This window comes from Hypanus sabinus, chromosome 1, assembly GCF_030144855.1.
Source record: "Hypanus sabinus isolate sHypSab1 chromosome 1, sHypSab1.hap1, whole genome shotgun sequence".
Lineage (NCBI taxonomy): Eukaryota > Metazoa > Chordata > Chondrichthyes > Myliobatiformes > Dasyatidae > Hypanus > Hypanus sabinus.
The window spans coordinates 100,223,906-100,244,065 of record NC_082706.1 but is presented as its reverse complement, the minus strand read 5'-3'; the positions used below and the strand labels follow the sequence as shown (position 1 = coordinate 100,244,065).

The following is a 20,160-nucleotide window of genomic DNA, read 5'->3' as shown; positions in this document are numbered from 1 at the left end:
AGTGCTGGATTCTGGAACTAACACACAAAAAGCCGGAGAAACTCAGTAAGTCAGGCAGCTCTTGTGCAGAGAAAAGGACAATCAGTCTGGGTTGAGACCTTTCATCCTGACTGAAAGATGGGAGGGAGATGGCATAAATAGATGAATGAAAAAAGGGGGGCAAAAATTGGCAAGTGATAGGTGGATCCAGGTGAGTGGTCCATGCACGACCTCCAGAAAGTGAAGTGGCAATTCCAGACCAAACCTGGATCACTGAAGGATGACCGACAGCTGTGGCAGAGCTGTCACCTCCTACAAAGTGAAGCCAAGCGACAGGTGATACAAGGTTTTGCTCCCAGATAAGCTAATTGCCTTTTATATGTGCTTCGAATGTCAAAACATGGAGGGATCGTCACGATCTCCCATAGCCCCCAATGACCCTGTGAATTCAGTCTCTGAGGCTGATGTGAGAGCATCCTTCAGGAATGTGACCCCATGGAAAGTATCTGATCCAGATGGGATACCTGGATGAATGCTGGAGACCTGTGCTGATCAGCTGACTGGAGTGTTCACTGAGACCTTTAACCTTTCGCTTTGGCATTCTGAGGTACCCACATGCTTCAGGCAGGCTTCAACTATACCAGTGCCTAAGAAGAATGTGGTAACCTGCCTCAATAACTATCATCCAGTAGCATTTACATCCACTGTGATGAGGTGCTTTGAGAGGTTGGTGATGAAACATATCATCTCCTGCCCGAGGAGTTTGGCTATAGTCGCAGCAGGTCGATAGCATTTCATTGGCTCTTCGCTCAACTGTGGAACATCTGGACAGTGAAGGTGCATACATCAGGATGCTCTTCATTGACTGCAGCTCAGCATTCAATGTCATCATCCCTTCAAAACTAATCAATAAGCACCAAGACCTAGGTCTCGCTACCTCCTTGTGCAACCAGATCTTCAATTCCCTCACTTGCAGACTCAAGTCAGTACAGATTGTCAACAACATTTCCTTCACAATCATTATCAGTAAAAGGGCACCACAAGTCTGTGTTATTAGCCCCTGCTCTATTTGCTTTATATTTATGACTGAGACCAAGCACAGCTCCAGTGCCATATTTAAGGTTTGCCGATGACACCATTGTCATTGGCTGAATCAAAGATATAGGAAGGAGGGAGATTGAAAATCTGGCTGAGTGGTGCCACAACAACAACCGCTCAATCAATGTCAGCAAGACCGAGGAGCTGATTATTGACCTCAGGAGGAGGAAATCTGAGGTCCATGAGCCAGTCCACGCCGGGTGATCAGAGGTGGACAGGGTCAGCAACTTTAAATTTCTGATGTTATCCTTTCAGAAGATCTGTCCTGGGTCCAGCACGTAAGTGCCATTACAAGGAAAGCACGGCATTGTCTCTACTTTCTTAGAAGTTTGTGAAAACTCGGCATGTCATCTAACACTTTAACAAACTTAACAGATATTCAGGGGAGAGTGCGTTGACTGGTTGCATCACAGCCTGGTATGGAAACACCAATGCACTTGAACCAAAAGGCCCACAAAAATTAGTGGATATGGCCCAGTCCATCACAGGTAAAGACCTCCCCACCACTGAGCACATCTACATGGAGCACTGTCGCAAGAAAGCAGCATCCATCATCAAGGGACCTCTACCATCAAGGCCATGCTTTCTTCTCGTCATTGCCATCAGGAAGGAGGTACAAGAGCCTCAGAACCCACACCACCAAGTTCAGGAACAGTTGTTACCCCTCAACCCCAGGTTCTTGAAGCAGAGGGAATAATTTCACCCAACTTCACTCACCCCAACACTGAACTGCTCCCACAACCTATGGACTCGCTTTCAAGGACTCTTCATCTCATGTTTTCTATATTTATAGCTTATTTATTTATTATTATTGTTATTTTGCTTTTTTGTTGTTTTTTACCTACTGTGAATATCCACGAGAAAATAAATTTCAAGGCTGTATATGGAGATAAAAATGTACCTTGATAATAAATTTGCTTTGAGATCTGAACTTGGGGGATGGTGATAGGCTAATAGATGAGTGGACATTGGGAATGGTGCCAATAGATTAGAAATGATCATTTGAAGTGGAATGCAATATTGGGAACATAGGAACATGAGAAATAGAAGCAGGAGAAAGCTTTTCAACATCTTATGCCTGTCCTGACCTCAAGGCACCTTTCTTGCACTAACCCCAAATCCCTCAACTCCCTTAATATCTAATATATCTAGCTACACCCTTGTAAAACCTCTTCAAAAGAGATTAGGTTTACACCATTTGTACCACTAAAAAATAGCATATCCTTGAGTAAAGGCTTTGCAAAGCATCACTTAGAGAATAATGTAAAGATGTGAAGTTGGGATGAAAGATGTGAGTAAAGTCTTGAGATTGGATGAAACTGAAGTGGAACTTCTTGACCTCAATACTAAGCAGTACATGGGGTGTAAATCTAATATTGCACATCAGCCAGGTAACACCATTCCTACTGTAGAGTATGATAGAGATATCCTGCTGTATCCTGCTACAGGAATACTCTTTAGCAGCAGGGACTGGAAATCTGGTCTGGATTGATGGGAAGTGAAATGCTGCTAAAAACAGAGAAATCCTAGATAAAAAACCTGCTAGCCTCTACCAGAAAGTTTAAACTGGGGAGAAAGTTCAACTTTCTGCAGAACAACAATCCAAAGCACACTGCCAGAGCAACCATGAAGTGGCTTCACGTGAAAGAAAACTGATGTCCTTGAGTGGCTCAGTCAGAGTCCAGACTTTAACCTGATCAAACATCTCTGACAAGAGCTCGAGATTGCTCTCCACTGCCATATGCAACTTGGCACGGCTTTTTGCAAGGGGGAATGGGTAAATCTTGCTCCATCATGTAGTGCAAAGCTCGTAGACTATTGGCTGTAATAGCTGCAAGAGGTGATTCAACTAAGTACTGAGCAAAGGGAGATGAATACTTTAGAGCTGCCGACATTTCAGTTTTTGAATTTTTAGTTTTTTATGCTTTACAATTTTTCCTGTTTTTGGGCTCTACTGTGAAAAAAGGAGCATGTGATTCACAAATAAAAAATTCTCAGTTAAATTGATCAAAATCCCTGGTTGTAATACTCACTTGTGTGAACAAAGGGTTGGGGGCTGAATACTTTTTCAAGGCACTGTTTCGGGACAAACCTGGGTTATTTTCTCTGGAGAGTCAGAGTTTGATGAGTGACCTCACAGAAGTTTATTCCGTTACAAGAGGCATAGATAGGGTAGACAGTAAGGATATTTTTCCCAATGTAGAATTCTCAAGAACCTGAGGACATACATTTGAGGTGAGATGGGAATCACTTCAAGGATATTTGCTGGGCAAGTTGTTTTCCCCAGACAGTGATATGTATCTGGAGTGGTGGAATCAGATAAAGTACAGCCTATTAGATAGGCACATGAATATGCAAGGAAGTAGGGGGATATGGCTCACATGCAGGCAGAGAGGATTTAGCTTTAACTTGGTATCAAGCTTGATGGAGAAATAGTAGGTTGAGGGTCTGTTCATGTGCAGTACTGTTCTATGTTATAAACTTTATAAAACTCTACTTTGGCTACAAATACTGTGTCCAGTTCTGTGCACCACACATTATACATGGCTTTAGAGAGAAAACAGATGTGGTTGACTGGAATGATTACTGGACTTACTGGAATTAAAGTTAAGAGCTTCAGTGATGCGGATACTTTGGCGAAGCAGGAGTTTGTTCTCTTGGAAGCAAAGGAGCTTGTGAAAGAATTTGATATTGGTATTTGAACTCATAAAGCTCCATACAAATTGATTAGACTGAAACTGCTTGCATTGGGGGAAAGGTGAGGGACTAGAGGATGTAGAATCAGGTAACAGGCAGGTGTCATGAGGAGTGACCTTTTTTATGCAGCAAATAGTAAGAATCTGAAATGCACTGCCCTGGAGACAATGTGGAAGGGCGTTGAACTCATAGAGTTGTTCAGCACAAAAACAGGCCCCTCAGCCCATGCCCCCTCCCATCTACACTGATACCATTTGCCAGCATTAACTGTACCCTTCTACATCTTCTCTATTTACATTGACATCTACATCTTCTCTTAGACATTGTGATTGAATCTGATTCCACCATTTCCTCTGGCCAGTATTCTAGCAAACTCACTCTCTGTCTAATAAAATTTCCCTCTTATCCCCTTTAAAATGTCTTCTTCTCACCTAAAACCTTTACCGCCTTGTTTCTTATGTGATGGGAAAAAGATTCTGACCATCTATAATATTTATGTCTCTCACTAATTTGACATACCTCTATTAGATTCCTTTATTCCAGGGAAAACAAACCCAGCTTATCTCCCCTTAATTAGAGTCTTCCAAATCCAGGCAATAGCCCGGTGAGACTCCTCTGCACTCTCTCCAGTGCAACCACATCCTTGACATCCAGGAGGGAGCTAGATAAATATCTTCAATACTTGTAGGGTATGGGGCCAGCATGGACTCTGTGAACTGACTCGCCTGCTCAATCTCCTCTCTCAATGCTACTGCTCCCCTACATATCTTGAGCAATATACAAGGGCCAGTTAACCTACTAACCAGCACGACTTCGGGATGTGGGAGGAAACACACACAGTCACGGGGAGAACAGACAACACCCGACACTCGGGTTGAACCTGGGTCTCTGGTGTGAGGCCACACCAGCGGGAAAAGTTAATATGTTTCATTCCTCGGCCAAGAGGCAAGGTAAAGAAATCCACCCTCCTCCCCTCAGAAAAGGCAGTGATGTTAATTTTGTCTCCTCAGCAGCTTGATTGTCGCAAGGTTAATTATAATCCAAGAGATGCAAGAAGCCAAAATTGTTTGCATGCTACTTCCAGACGTGAAGCCCCTTCTACCATCTAAATTCTTTTTGATGTGCTTGACTGTTTTATACACACACCCTGGACAAAATTGAACAGCTGGCTCTTTGAGAGATTGGGGGGCTTCCTATTGGAGCAACCACTTCACAGCTTTGGAATCAAAGGGATTGCTTGTTACCAAGAAGAAAACCAGAGCAGATTCTAACCATCACCCTCGCCCCAGGGCTCAGATTACACCTTGAAGCTGGATCTTAGTATATTGTAATACATCTTTCTTAAATCTTATGTAGGCTGTTCTGCATTGTGATGGGGAGGAGGAGAGGTACTGGCAGCAGCTGTCAATGTGGACATTATTACTATTATGCACAATGCCCTTAGAGAGCAATAACACTCCCACAAAAGGATTAATGATTACTGCAAGTTTCTTGAGAAATTTCATGCAGTTAATTACTAGGAAATTCTATATCTAGCATATATGTTTTAACTTCCCAAGCAATCTTAAATACATCTCTCTTGATACACATACTGATTTCTTTCACATTTTATATGGAGAATAATTTAAAAGGTCTATGAGATTCTTCTGGAAAAAAAAGTGTGAAGGGCGATTAATTACTAAAAATTCCTCTTATCTCTCTCTGAGGGTAAAGGATGAGCTTCCAGTCTATTGTATTATGGTTACATGACATTATGTCATGTAGCATGGATGATGAAATCAAACAGCAATTCAGTAGGAACAAAGGCTATCTTCATTTTAATCCCATCCTTGTATAAATTGCTAGAAAGGTAGAGTGATAGCAACAACAACTTGTATAGAAATAGCATCTTTAATACCATAAACCACCCCAAACTGTTTCATGATAGTGATAATCAAACACATATGAACTCGGGTGTCATTTGAGATAATACTAGGACAGGCCTAGGTAGAATGGACGTGGAAAGGATATTTCCATTAGAAGGAGAGCATAGGATTTGATTGCTTAGATTAAGGGGACTTTCCTTTAGAACTGAGATGAGGAGGAATTTCTTTAGACGGAGAGTAGTGGATCTGTGGAATGTATTGCCACCGAGGGCTGTGGAGACCATGTCATTAGGTGCATTTAAGACAGATTGGTAAGCTCTTGATTGCTAAGGGGGTTAAGGGTTATAGAGAGAACATGGGAGAGTGGGATTGCATGGCAGAGCAGACTAGATGGGCTGAATAGGCTGTTTATGCTCATATATCTTATGGTCTACATCACTGAAAGCTTTGCCACAGAGGGTCATCAAGGAAGGTAAAGGAAGCAGGGATACCCATGCTCAGTGAGTTAGGAAGTTATATCCTTTCTGCCCATGAATCCAGGAACATTATCTGCTGCAAAGGGGCCACACTCAGGTTGGAGGAACAACACCTTATATTTCATCTGGGTAGCCTCCAACCTGATGGCACGAACATCGATTTCTCAAACTTCTGATAATGACCCCCCCCCACCCCCTTCACCATTATTCCCCATTCCTAGTTCCCTCTCTCTCCTTATCTCCTTGCCTGCCCATTGCCTCCCTCTGGTGTTCCTCCCCCTTTCTTCCATGTCCTTCTGTTCCCACCTATTGGATTCCCCCTCTCCAGCCCTGTATCTTTTTCACTAATCAACTTCCCAGCTCTTTACTTCATCCCTCCCCCTTTCGGATTCACCTAACCCTTTTTGTTTCTCTCTCCCTTATCTTCTAAATCTACTCCTCATCTTTTTTTTCCAGTCCTGCTGAAGGGTCTTGGCCCAAACCATTGATTGTACTCTTTTCCATAGATGCTTCTTGACCTGCTGAGTTCCTCCAGCATTTTGTGTGTGCCACTTGGATTTCCAGCATCTGCAGATTGTTTCTTGTTTGTAACATATCTGTTTATTCCTTTTACTGCACTGTTAATTTAAATTGTGATTTATAGTAATTTTTACATCGTTACATGCACTGCTGCTACAAAGCAAAAAATTTCATTACATATAAGACCATAAAGACATAGGAGCAGAAGTAGGCCATTTGGCCCATCGAGTCTGCTCTGCCACCCAATCATGGGCTGACCCAGTTACTCCAGTCATCTCCACTCCCCTGTCTTCTCCCCGTACCCTTTGATGCCCTGGCTAATCAAGAACCTACCTATCTCTGCCTTAAATACACCCATTGACTTGGCCTCCACTGCTGCCCGTGGCAACAAATTCCACAGATTCACCACCCTCTGACAAATGTGATTTTTCCACATCTCAGTTCTAAATGGATGTCCTTCAATTCTGAAGTCGTGTCCTCTTGTCCTAGAATCCAAATCTTTGCTATATCTACTCAGTTCAGGCCTTTTAACATTTGGAAGTCAGTGATAATAAACCGGATTCTGATTCTGAAGATAGTTGGTTTACTTCCCATGTATGGGTTATAAACCAATGGATGTATCTCTGGAGTTCCCATTACCCAGTGAAGTTGAGTGTGTTGGCAGTGGTGCCATGGGAGTCGCTTTTAGCCATCAATAAAAGATCCATTAAGCCACTTAGATTCTAGGTCTTTCACACGGTGCTCCTAATCTTGTACTTGGCAGCAAACTACACGCCCAAAATTTGTGGTTGAAATGAAATTGGCAGGCTTTACCACAGAGTTGACAAAAAAAACCCTCCAAACATCTGTCCGTCACTGGGGCGAGAACTTCAATTCCTTACCCCCTCTGTCTTCCTGCTCAGCAGGATCTCTGGCACCCAACAGCAGTGATGTCATTGTTAAGGAGTATTCTCAGACTCCAAACCAGGAAACATTTTTAATTAACTAGTTAATATTTTATAAATAAACTTGGGATGTTAACGAGTAAAGTAAAACTTCAAATATCAAAAGAAAACTTTATTTAGGGAAACTGCAAAGAATTAATTCTTTGGATCAATGACCCTCCCAATAAAAAGAACACATTTAGTTCCATGAAAGTTCTGTAAAATTATTAATCTGGTCTGTAGTTGTTCATAAGAACTTTGGATAGCTAGGAGTTCAGTTGATTTCAGCTTGGTTCTGCAGGAAAAGGCTGCTGTGAAGCACATTGCATCACCATTAGAAACTTACAGATGTTTTTGCAGAAGATTTCGCTTGTGCAAGAAAACTGATGTTGCTGCTAGCTGCACTTCATTCAAGAAATGTGGGCTTTGCAGACTGAGCCAGCATTTAAATCGCCCACTACTAGCTTCCCTCGAGAAAGCTAGTTGTGAGGAAGTGTTTGCAATTGCTGCCTTTGTCCATATCATTCCCAGAATATCCTTGTCCATATAGCAGGGAGATGTTAGGAGTCCAAGAATGGAACTCACTAAAAATCAGTTGGTTGTTAGAAAACTAATCCAATGAGCCCATGGAGATGTAATCATTATCTTGTGGACAATGGAAATATAGATTGATGCCAATAATGTTATGATCATAACATGCTAATTAGATTGCAGTTACAGTGATATCTCCTGTTCTGATTACAACTCAGGACAGGAGTCAAATCATGAACAAGAGAAAATCTGCAGATATTGGAAATCAAAGCAACACACACAAGATGCTGGAGGAACTCAGCAGGCCAGACAGCATCTATGGCAAAGAGTAAACAGTTGACGTTTCAGGCTGAGACCCTTCATCAGGACTGGGTCTTGACCCAAAACGTTCACTGTTTACTCTTTTCCATGGACGCTGTGTGGCCTGCTGAGTTCCTCCAGCATCTTGTGTGTGTTGCTCAGGAGAGGAATATTGACTTTGGGAGGAAGAAACATCAGAAGGACACAATAAATGGTTAAAGCGATACGAAAATTAGTAAGGATTATATAGACCAGGGTTGTTTTCCTTCAGGAATATACATTTGTAAGCTGTTCATTTCCAATTAAAGGATGTTTTTCTTCATTATTTGTTTAAGACTTGTGAATGTGATCATTCAAGCCATCGCTGATTGTCCATTCCAGTTGGTATCTCCTGATTTGCAAGCATTTCTGAGGGTTGCTGAGAGTCAATCACACTGGTGGTTGTGGAGTCATCTATGGACCAGACCAGGTAGCTATGGCAGATTCCCCTCCCTGCAGGACATCAAGGGGTTTATCATCACCATTACAGACTTTAATACGTATCAGTCCAGATACTAGAACAGTAATCTAATCACATCTCACCTGATAGGCAGACAGCTGGAAACTATTCCCTTCAGTAACACCATCCTGAAAGAAGGACAGAGACTCAAATGCAGAGCCAGACTTTTTACTCTGGATGTTGTCAAAAGCACTTTTTCACACAAAAGGCAGGGCTGATACCAGATGCCTGTGATGCTGCTGTAAGTAAGTTTTTCATTGTACCTATGCATACACATGCTTGTGCATTTGGTATAAACTCAACTTTGAATTTGATTTTGAAATCTTGATTTAAAAAGTGGTCCACTCTAAGGGTCAGATGGAAATTTTGAAAGTAAAGTTGGCAGGTTCCTGTTGGGGAATGATGTTAGAATTATGGAGGGAAGATGTAGTTAAGATCCAGGTTGAAGCTATTGGGCTTGAAGGTCTGAGTGTCTTTTGTCCAATTGTATTTCCATAAGGAGGAATAATTTCCAGAAAAATTATATCTAATTCAAAATGTTTTACATGCACATTGACACACTGCAGTAGATTCTTATTTTAATTATTTGAACTACATTAATATGTTTCACAGCTGTGAAGTATATGTAAGCAAACATCACAGGATCTGTTAATTATAACGTCATCCCTCAGGTGCAATTTTAAGAAGTATGTATTGCTGTTTCATAAAGGAAGGAAATAAACTCGTCAACGTGTTACAAGTGCGCTGCTTTCTTTATAAGTATGGCAAAAGACCTTTTCTCACAGGATGAGTTTTGGTGATATTAATAGTCTAAATGAATCCTTTCATTATTGAATGACAGCCTTCAAGCAATGACTAAAATGCAAATAAGCTTAAAAGTCATACATTGAACCATATTCCACACTCTTATGCCATTGCTTGGACTTCCCTTCTCTACTGCCATTAAAGCACAGAAATGTTCATTGGACTTACTATGTCAAAGAAGAAAACCAACAAGCCAGCGTTATGGTTGGCCTCACAGAATGCAAGGTGGTTTCCATTTTCTCTTTGATTATCATGAACATCCAGAACAAAATCCATTTATCAAGCAGAATTTTCCATCTACTTTCCTCCTCTCTAACACCTTGCAGCTCCTAAGAGGTGAGCATCTTAAAGGTGCTGAGCATCAATATCTCTGGGCCCAACACAAGATGCAATCATGAAGAAGGCATGCCAGCAGCTCTACTTCAATAGGAGTGTGAAGAGATTTGGCATGTCACCAAAGGCTTTTGGAAATTTCTGTAGATATATATAGGGGAGAACATTCTAATTGGCATGGAGGCTTTAATGCATAGGATTGCAGAAGGTTATAGACTTAGCAATCTTCAAAAGGCACTGACTCAAGAAGGCAGTATACACCTCTATAGACCCTCACCATCTGGAATAAACCCTCTTTATGTCATTACCATCGGGGAACAGGAGCTTGAAGATCCACACTCTGTGATTCAGTGACAGCTTCTTCTCCACTGCCATCAGATTTCTGAATGGTCATGAACCCATTAACGCTACCTCATTATTTCTTTTTTTGGCACAATTTATTTATTTTTGTAATTTATAGCAATTTTATCTCTTTGTACTGTACTGCTGCCACAAATAAACACACCTCACAACATTTGAGTCAGTGTTTATAAATTTTGTTCTGAGTCTGATTTGTCCTGCCTTGATTTGTTCACAGAGGTTGGCTTGGGTAGTAACTGTATCAGAGAGCGTTCCGTAAACACACTTCTCACACGTGCACTCTTACACACACACACAAACACTGCCTTGTCATTCTGTTGTCATTGCACTGAGTGTGCACACTTCAAAGTCTTCCCCCAGTATTTTCTTATAACGGGTTTCTTTTACGGTGTCTTCCCTGCCATACACGGGTGGAATATTCCATTTCTTTCGTAATGGATTCCAGTACCAGAGGGCATGGATTGAGAATAAGAGGTCAGTTATTTAAAACAGAGTTGAGGAAGAGCTTCTTCTCCCAGAGAGTTGTGGAGGTGTGGAATGCACTGCCTCAGAAGATGGTGGAGGCCAATTCTCTGGATGCTTTCAAGAAGGAGCTAGATAGATATCTGATGGATAGGGGAATCAAGGGATATGGGGATAAGGCAGGGACTGGGTATTGATAGTGAATGATCAGCCATGATCTCAGAATGGCGGTGCAGACTCAAGGGGCCGAATGGTCTACTTCTGCACCTATTGTCTATTGTAATGGCGATGCATAAATGTGTATATATTGCACTTAAGATAGATACTTCTGTTTATTTTATACAACGATTGTAACTACATTGTGGGGTGCATCATATTCTGATTTATGTGTGGTCTTAAGTTAACTTGGTGGGTAATTAAATATGGTATGTCCTGGTGCCTAAAAATAAATGGGGTGTTTCACGCTCCGTAGGTAGGAGAGGGAGATCAAAACTGCCAGCAGCTCACACTGGCAAAAAGAGTACGGAGTTATTGTGTTTTCTGGTAGATACCCTTTTGCAAATATTGGCAGTTTTCTTCCAAGGTGATAGTTATCATTCAAAAAAACTTCACAACAATGATGAACACTGTGGCCACCTTATTAGATACACCTGAACACCTGCTTGTTAATGTAAATATCCAGTCAGCCAGTCATGTGGCAGTAACTCAATGCATGAAAGCATGCAGGCATGATCAAGAGGTTCAGCTGTGATTCAGACCAAACATCAGAATGTGACTTTGACTGTGGAATGATTGTTGGTGCCAGATGGGGTGATTTGAATGCCTCAGCAACCGCTGATCTCCTGGGATTTTCACACATGAAAGACTTTATAAACAGAGTTTATAGAGAATGGTGTAAAAAACGAAGAACATTCAATAAGTAGCAGTTCTGTGGGCAGAAAGCAGCTTGTTAATGAGCGGTCAGAGGAGAATGGCCAGACTGGTTCAAACTGACAGCAAGATGAAAGTCACTCAAATAGCTCCACGTTACAATGGTGATGAGCATGAGAGCATATCTGGACACACAAAATGTCAATCATGAGGTGTGGGTATACTCCCTGCGTTGATGGGGAAGAAGCTGCAGGATTTCGACCCAAAGATGGCATCCCAAGTGATATATTTCCATGTCAGGACAGGAAGAGGCTTTGATGGCAAGTTCCAAATGATGATGTTCCCATGCTTTTGTTTCCTTTGTCCTTCTCACACATATTGGAGTTGAAAGACCCTGGCTAAGATGCCTTGTTGCAGTGCATTCCCCAGAACTCTGAAGTGTTTCACATTCTCAAGGCTTCTGCTGACGCGCATCCCATAAGTAATGGACTTTTCCCTCAAATCCATCCTAAATCTCCAACCCCCTTATCCTGAGACTCTGGTTTCTCATTCAGCTGAGAAATTGGACTGTCAGTATCTCATCTATCATTTACTTCAGAATTTTGTAATGTTTAATAAAATCAGCTCTCATTCTTCTAAGCTCCAGAGAATACACAAGTCAATCTGCTCAACTCCCTTCTCACACAACAGCGCTCTCACGCTCAAGAACACAGTAAAGCAAGAACAGGAGTACGACACTTGGCTCCTTCAATGTGATCATGGCTGATCTTCTCCCAAATCTCAACTCCTCTGCCAGTCTCCACACCCCTCCATTCCCACATCTTTCAAAAATCTATCTCCCTCCTCTCTTAAATTGCTACAATGCTTTATACCTGCCTAGTGTTGCACTTATGACTGTGTGGCTAAGCACGCTCAAATTTGCTGATGACACCTCTGTCATAGGCCGAACCAAATGTGGTGAGGAATCGGCATATAGGAAGGAGATTGAAAATCTGACTTAGTGGGGTGCCATAACAACAAACTCTTACTCAATATCAGCAAGCCCAAGGAGCTGAATATTGACTTCAGGAGAAGGAAACCAAAGGTCCATGAGCCAGTCCTCATCCTAGGATTAGATGTGCAGAGGGTCAGCAACTTTAAATTCCTCAGTGTTATTATTTCAGAGTATCTGTCCAGTGTCCAGCACGTAGGTGCAATTACAAAGAAATCACAGCAGTGTCTCTACTTCCTTAGGAGTTTGCAAAGATTCGGCATGACATCTGTAACTTTGACAAATGTCTATAGATGTGTAGTGGGGAGCATATTGACTGGTTGCATCACAGCCTGGTATGGAAACACCAATGGCCTTGAACAGAAAATCCTACAAAATGCAATGGTTACGGCTCAGTCTATTACAGGTAAAGACCTCCCCACCACTGAGCACATCTATGTGAAACACTACAGCAGGAAAGCAACATTCATCATCAGATACTCTTACCATGTTCTCTTTTCACAGCTGCCATCAGGAGGAAGGTACAGAAGTCTCAGATCTCATACCAGCAGGTTCAGGAACAGTTATTACCCCTCAACTATCAGGCTCTTGAACCAGAGGGGATAACTTCACTTGCCCCAGCATTGAAATGTTTCCACAACCAATGGACTTATTTTCAAGGACTCAATCTCATGTTCTCAATATTTATTGTGTATTTGTTTATTATAATTTCTTTCTTTTTGTACTTGCACAATTTATTGTCTTTCATTGATTCTCTTGTGGTTAGTATTCTATAGATTTATTGAGTATGTCCACAAGCAAACAAATCTCAGGGCTGTATGTGGTGACATACATATACTTTGTTAATAAGTTTACTTTGCACTGTGATCTAGCCTCTATAACCCGTGAGAGGAGGAAATCCTATCTTCTTCATAAAGAAAGTGTTAAATGACTCCCCCCTTATCTCGTAACTATGTCCTGTCATTAAAGACTCACTAACACTGATAAACCTTATAATGAAATGAAACTCCTCAAATGGACAAATGAGGAGAGCTTAGATGAGGAGCTTGGCTGGCATGAACCAGTTCGGCCAAAGGGCTTGTTTCCATATTGTATGACTTTAACACCATGATTCCCTGTTAGTCAAAAGATCTCAACAACCACCCTCTCGTGTTCCCATATAACCTTATATATTCAATAAGATAATCTTGCTTTCTTCTAAATTCCATACAATAGAGATCTAACTTTTACTTAGCAGTTGACAATTGAACTACACTTTCATCCCAGGAGAAGGCTTAGTGAATCTATTCTGGACTGCTTCCAATTGTGGCATACACATTCTTTAATAAGGCATCCAATATTTGCACTGCACTGAAGGAGTGGTCTCACTGACACTCTTTACAATTGGAACCGAACAGCATCTCTGAACACACATGTCGAACCTTGAAGTGGATCAGCTGCAGCAGCCTAAGACCGTACCAGGATCCACTCCTGCACCTAATAAAAAGGCAATTCAGTTTATATTTTAATATCACTCTTAAATTGCTTAAATGTTCCCAAGGCACTTCAAAGGAATGGTATTAAAGTACAACTTACAATGAACTATCTAAGGAGATACACACAAGGAGATCTGCAGATGCTGGAAATTCAAGCAACACACACAAAATGCTGGTGGAACGCAGCAGGTCAGGTAACATCTATAGGGAGAAGCGCTGTCGACGAAGGGTCTCGGCCCGAAACGTCGACAGCGCCTCTCCCTATAGATGCTACCTGACCTGCTGCGCTCCACTAGCATTTTGTGTGTGTTATCTAATGAGATTTTGGGGCATACGGCCATAGGCTTGATCAGCAGAGGACGGGAGAGAGTAGGGGTTGAAAGAGAAATTTGTAAGGAGGTTGCAATGTTTTGGGATCCAAGCTGCCAAAGGCTCAATGCTAACGGTGGAGCAAAGAAATTCAGGATTGATCAAGAGACCAGAGTTGGTGGAATGTAGGGAACTCAGGGGTTTACTTGAAGTGGAAGAAATAACAGCATGAACAGGCACAGTAAAAGCAGAAATACCTAACAGAGAATTACCCAACAGGCTCCCATAACTGGTAATGTTATCACATTGCTAGTTATGAGAGCTTGTTGTGCATGAATTGTCTTGCATGGTTTCCTGCATTACAACAGTCAGTACATACCAGAAGGCCTTTACTGGCTGTGAAGTGTTTTGGGAGGCCTTAAACCATGAAAGGTGCCATCAAAATACAAGTTACTATCTGTCTAGATTCAGGTTATGCACTGCAAAGTGCAAAGTTTGAATGCCATTTGTGGCAGTTATTAAGCTTGTTGGCTACAAGCCTGAGAACATTTCAGCAGCTCTTCAGCTGTCAATCAGGATTTGGCAGTGAACACAGAACAGCACAGGACAGAAACAGGCCACTCGACTCATGCTGCCTGTGCCCACCATGATGCCAAATTAAATGTATCCCTTCACCCTGTATGTGATCCCTATCCCTCCATTCACTGCATATTCATGTACCTATCTAACAGCCTCTTAAACACCACTATCCTATCTGCTGCCAATAGAACCCTGGCAGCACATTCCAGGAATCTACTGTTATCTGTGGGAAAAACTTGTTCTATATCTCCTCTGGACTTTACTCCTCTCACCTTAAAGCTAAGTCCTCTCGTGCTCAATATTTCTACCTTGGGAGGAAGTTTCTGTACGTTTATCTATGCTGCTCATAATTTTATAAACATCTGTCAGGTCTTCCCTCAGCCTCCAACGATCCAAAGAAAACAATCCAGATTTGTCCAAACTCTCCTTGTAGCTAATATCCTCTAATTCAGGTAAACTTGAGTTACTTGTTGAGGATAAGTGCCAGATTTAAAAAGCAAGCGGGGCTTGTTGGAACTTTTTGCGGAGCTTGAGATCATTGGGGTTACGGTATTAGGCATTCGGCAAGGGCCAATAAGAAGAAGTTAGGTTTAGGCAGAGTGGCCACTGTGAGAGCGGTCAGCGTTAGAGTGGGGAGCTGAGGTTTTGATCAGGTGGTTTCGTCGAGGAGAATGGATCCCGGGTCAGTGGTTTAATCCTCATACAAGATGTAGGCAATCTGGGGGAGTGTCCCTAATTGCTACATCTGCAAGAAGTGTGTCTTGGTGCAGATCATTACAGAGTGTATTAGAGAACCGAAGGATCTATTACTCCTTTGGGAGAATGAAGAGGTGGTAGATAGGAGCTATAGGGAGGTAATCACACCTAATTTGTAAGATACAGGTAGCTGGTGATGATCAGGAGAGGAATAGGCAGATAGCGCTGAGTACCCCTGTGGCTATTCCTTTCAAGAACATACCACCTTGGATACTGTTGGCAGGGTGAAATGTCTTACCCGGGGAAAGCTGCATCGATCAGGTCTCCAGCTCTGGCTCTGTGGCTCAGAGAGGGTGGAGGGAAGAGGAGAGCAGTGGTGTTAGTGGATTCAGAAGTGTGGGAAACGGACCTGGAGATTTTCTGGACATGATAAATACTCCTGGATGGTATGTTGCTTCCCAGGTGCCAGGATCAAGGACGCAGATCCACAGCATTCTTAAGTGGGAGGGTTGAACAGCTGGAAAAGGTACATATTGATCCCAACAAATAGGTAGGAAAAGGCATGGGGTTCTGAAGAGGGAATATAGTAAAGTAGGTAGAAAGCTGAAAAGTATAAAGGGTAGCAATCTTTGTATTTCTGCCTGTGCCATGCAGCAGTGAGTGTAAGAATAGGATAATATGGCAGCTGAATATGTGACTGAAGAATTGGTGCAGGGTTTTAGATTTAAGGATAATTGGGATGTTTTCCAGGGAAGGTATGATCTGTCCAAAAGGGACTGGTTACAGTTTTACACCTTAACTTGAGGGGGACCAACTTCTTTGTGTGTAAGTTTGTTAGAGACGTTGGGGTGGATTTAAACTGCTGTGGCAGGGGAATGGGAGCCAGTGTGATAGGTCAGAGGATGGAGATGTAGGTGTAAATGTAGATGCAGCTTGCAGTGAGGCTGTGAGAAAGGACAGGCCTTGGATATGGAATAATAGCAATCAGCGGGGTATCAATAAAAGATAAAGATTGGCTTCATTTGTCCCATCTACATCAAAACATACAGTGAAATGCATTGTTTGCGTCAAATCAAATCAGCGAAGATTTTGCCAGGCAGCCTGCTTATATTGTCTCCCTTCAGGCACCAATATTGGATGCCTGCAACTCACTCAGTTTAACCGTGTGTCTTTGGAATGTGAGAGGAAACCACTGCATCCAAAGGAAGCTCACATGGTCGTGGGGAGAATGTGCAGACTCCTTACAGAGAGTGGCAGGATACTATCAGTATCAGGAACAAGAACGTGGATCAGTACGTGGAACTATAATGTTGTGGCCATTACAGATACCAGGCCATTGTAAAGGCAAGATTGGTTATTCCAGGGCTTAGATGTTTCAAGAGGGACAGGAAGGAAGTAGGAGAGGGGGTGGCATTTCTAATCAGGGAGATTATCACAGCTGCAGAAAGGAAGGATGGTGCTGAGGGATTGTCCACTGAGTCAGTGTAGGCTAAAGTCAGAAACAGGAAAGTAGCAATCACTATTGGGAGTAGCCCATAGACCCACCCAGTAGCAACAGAGACACTGATCAGGATGCAGAAATTTATTTTTATACCTTCCCAAAGGTTTGCACCTTTTACACCACTCTCTGTATAAAGAACTTGCGTCTGAGATCTCTCCTATACTCTCCTCCAATTATATTACAATTATGCCCTTCTGTATAAGCCACTTTGGGCATAAAATTGCTGTCTGTCCATTCTATCAATGCCTCTCATCATCTTTTACCTCAATCAAATCACCTCTCATCCTCCTTTATTCCAGAGAGAACAGCCACAGTGTGTTCAGCTTATCTTAAGACATGCTCCCTCATCAGGACTGTAAATGTCAAGCACAAGAGGTTCTGTAGATGCTGGAAATCCAGAATAACACACACAAACTGTTGGAAGAACTCAGGTCAGGAACCACCTATGGAGAGGAATAAAGAGTTGAAGTTTCAGGTTGAGACCCTTCATCGGGACTGGAAAGGAGGGAGGATGAAACCAGAATAAGAAGGTGGGGGAGTGGAAGGAGTGCCAGCTGGAAGAGAGGAGAGTTGTCCAAGGGAGAAAGGGAGAGAGGACAGGCACCTCCAGATGGAAGGTGATGAGAGATGAGGAGAAGAGGAAGAGTTTAGAGGGGAACCTTAATGGGCAATGCAAAAAGAGAGAAAGGAAGATAAGAGAAATTACTGGAAGTCAGAGAATTTGATGTTCATGCAGTCAGGTTGGAGGCCTTTCTGATGGAATATAAGGAGTTGCTCCTTCAACCTAGGAGTGGCCTCATTGTGGCAACAGAGCCACGGACCTACATGTAGGAATGGGAATGGTGAGTGGAATTAAAATGGTTGGCCACCAGGAAATCCTGACAGCAATGGAGTGCTTGACAAAGTGGTACCCCAACTTATGTTGGGTCTCAACAATGTAGAGGAGGCCACACCTGGGAACAATGGATATGGTAGTTAACCCCGACCACCCCACAGGTGAAGTGTTGCCTTATCTAGAAAGATGGCTTGATGATGAGGGAGGAGGTGAATGGCAGGTGTAACACTTGTGCCACCTACAGGGATAATTCTCAGGTGGGAGATCGCTGGGGAGGGACGAATCAACTAGGGAATCATGGAGAGAGGGATCCCTGCAGAAAGCAGAGAGTGGGGTGTGCGGTGGTAGGATCGTGTTGAAGTTGGCAGAACTCGCAGAGAATGATGTGCTGGGTGCAAAAGCTCATGGGGTGATAGGCAAGGATAAAAGGAACACTATCCCTGTTAGGGCTGCAGAAAGATGGGGTGAGGGTGGCTGAGCGGGAAATGGAGAAGATGCATTTGAGGGTAGCCTCAATGGTAGGTCAGGCAGTGTCTTCTCCATCCACTGTACCCTCTCTAAAGCTTCCCCATCCTTCTTACAATACTCTAAGTGAGGTCAAACCAAAGTTTTATAGATCTGCAACATTACATTATAGATCTTGAACTCAATCTCCCAACTAATGAATTCCAACACACCATATGCTTTCTTAACCACCTAATCAACTTCTGCAGCAATTCTGAGGGATCTATGGACTTGGACTCCAATATTCCACTGTCCCTCCACAATGCTAAGAATCCTGCTATTAACCCCGTACTCTGTCTTCAAGTTCAATCTCACTTCACATTTTTCCAGTTTGAACTCCATCTGCAACCTCTCAACCCAGCTCTGCATCCTATCAATGTCTATTTGTTATCTATGACAATCTTCCCCACTATTCACACCATCACCAACCTCCATGTCATGTGCAAAATTACTAACCCACTTTTCCAACACCTCATCCAAATTATTTATAAAAATCACAAAGAGCAGAGGTCCCAGAATAGATCCCTTCAGCACACCATAGGTTACTGACCTTGAGGCAGAATGCACTCTATCTACTACCAATCTCTGCTTTCTGTGGGCAAGCCAATTCTGAATCCACACAGCCAAGTTTCCTGGATCTCATGCCTCCTGACTTTCTGATTGGGGAACCTTGTCAAACACATTATGAAATCCATATGCACCATACCTACTGCTCTACCTTATCAATTTGTTTTATTACCTCCTTAAATAATTTGATCAGGTTTATGAGGCATGACCTGCCCCACACAAAGCCATGCTATCCATAATCAGACTATGCATCTCCAAATGTTCTTAAATCCTGTCTCTAAGAATCTTTTCCACTAGTTTGTCCACCAGTTAAGTAAATCTCACTGGTCTATAATTCTCAGGATTAGACCTATTATCTTTCTTGAACAAAGGAATAATATTTACACTTTTCAATTTCTGGTACTACTCCTGTGCCCAGTGCGGACACAAAGATCATCACAAAGGTGCAACCATCTCTTCTCTTTCTTTCCATAGTAACTTGTAGTATATCCCATCTGACCCCAAAATTGATCTACCCTACTGCTTCTCAGGTGTTCCAGCATCTCGTTTGTTTAACATTTACATGTTCCAGCCAATCCTTCTGTTTAATGATGCTTTATGCTGTCCACACATCCATCAAGGTCCCTCTCAATGGTGAATACTGAAGGAAAGTTATTTATTGAGGACGTCCCCTATATCTTCCAACTCCAGGCATAAGTTTCCTCTTGTATCCCTGATCGGCCCAACTATCATTCTTGTCATCTTCTTGTTCTTCACATTCATGTAGAATGCTTTGGGGTTTTCCTTATTCCTAATTGCCAAGGCCTTCTCATTTTTTCTTCTTGTTCTTCTAAGTGCTTTCTTCAATTGCTCCTTGGCTAATTCTCCTGAGCCCTGTCTGATCTTTGCTTCTTAAAACTTAAGTATGCCTCTTTCTTTCTCTTGACTAGATGTTCCACATGTCATGTCAACCATGGTTCCTTCACCCTATCACCCTTCCCCTTTCTC

General features: G+C 42.4%; 1 long non-coding RNA gene across 2 annotated transcripts in view; it reads right to left on the bottom strand.

The window, feature by feature from the left end:
• Positions 1-20,160, bottom strand: part of LOC132395794 (uncharacterized) — a 64,290-nt gene that overhangs the window by 24,028 nt on the left and 20,102 nt on the right. The window contains exon 3 of one of the 2 annotated variants that reach the window (XR_009512745.1): positions 8,971-9,015. The exons of the other annotated variant lie outside the window; for it this stretch is intronic. This is a non-coding gene — a long non-coding RNA (uncharacterized LOC132395794). The remainder of the gene's footprint in view (positions 1-8,970; positions 9,016-20,160) is intronic. 2 annotated transcript variants of the gene reach the window in all.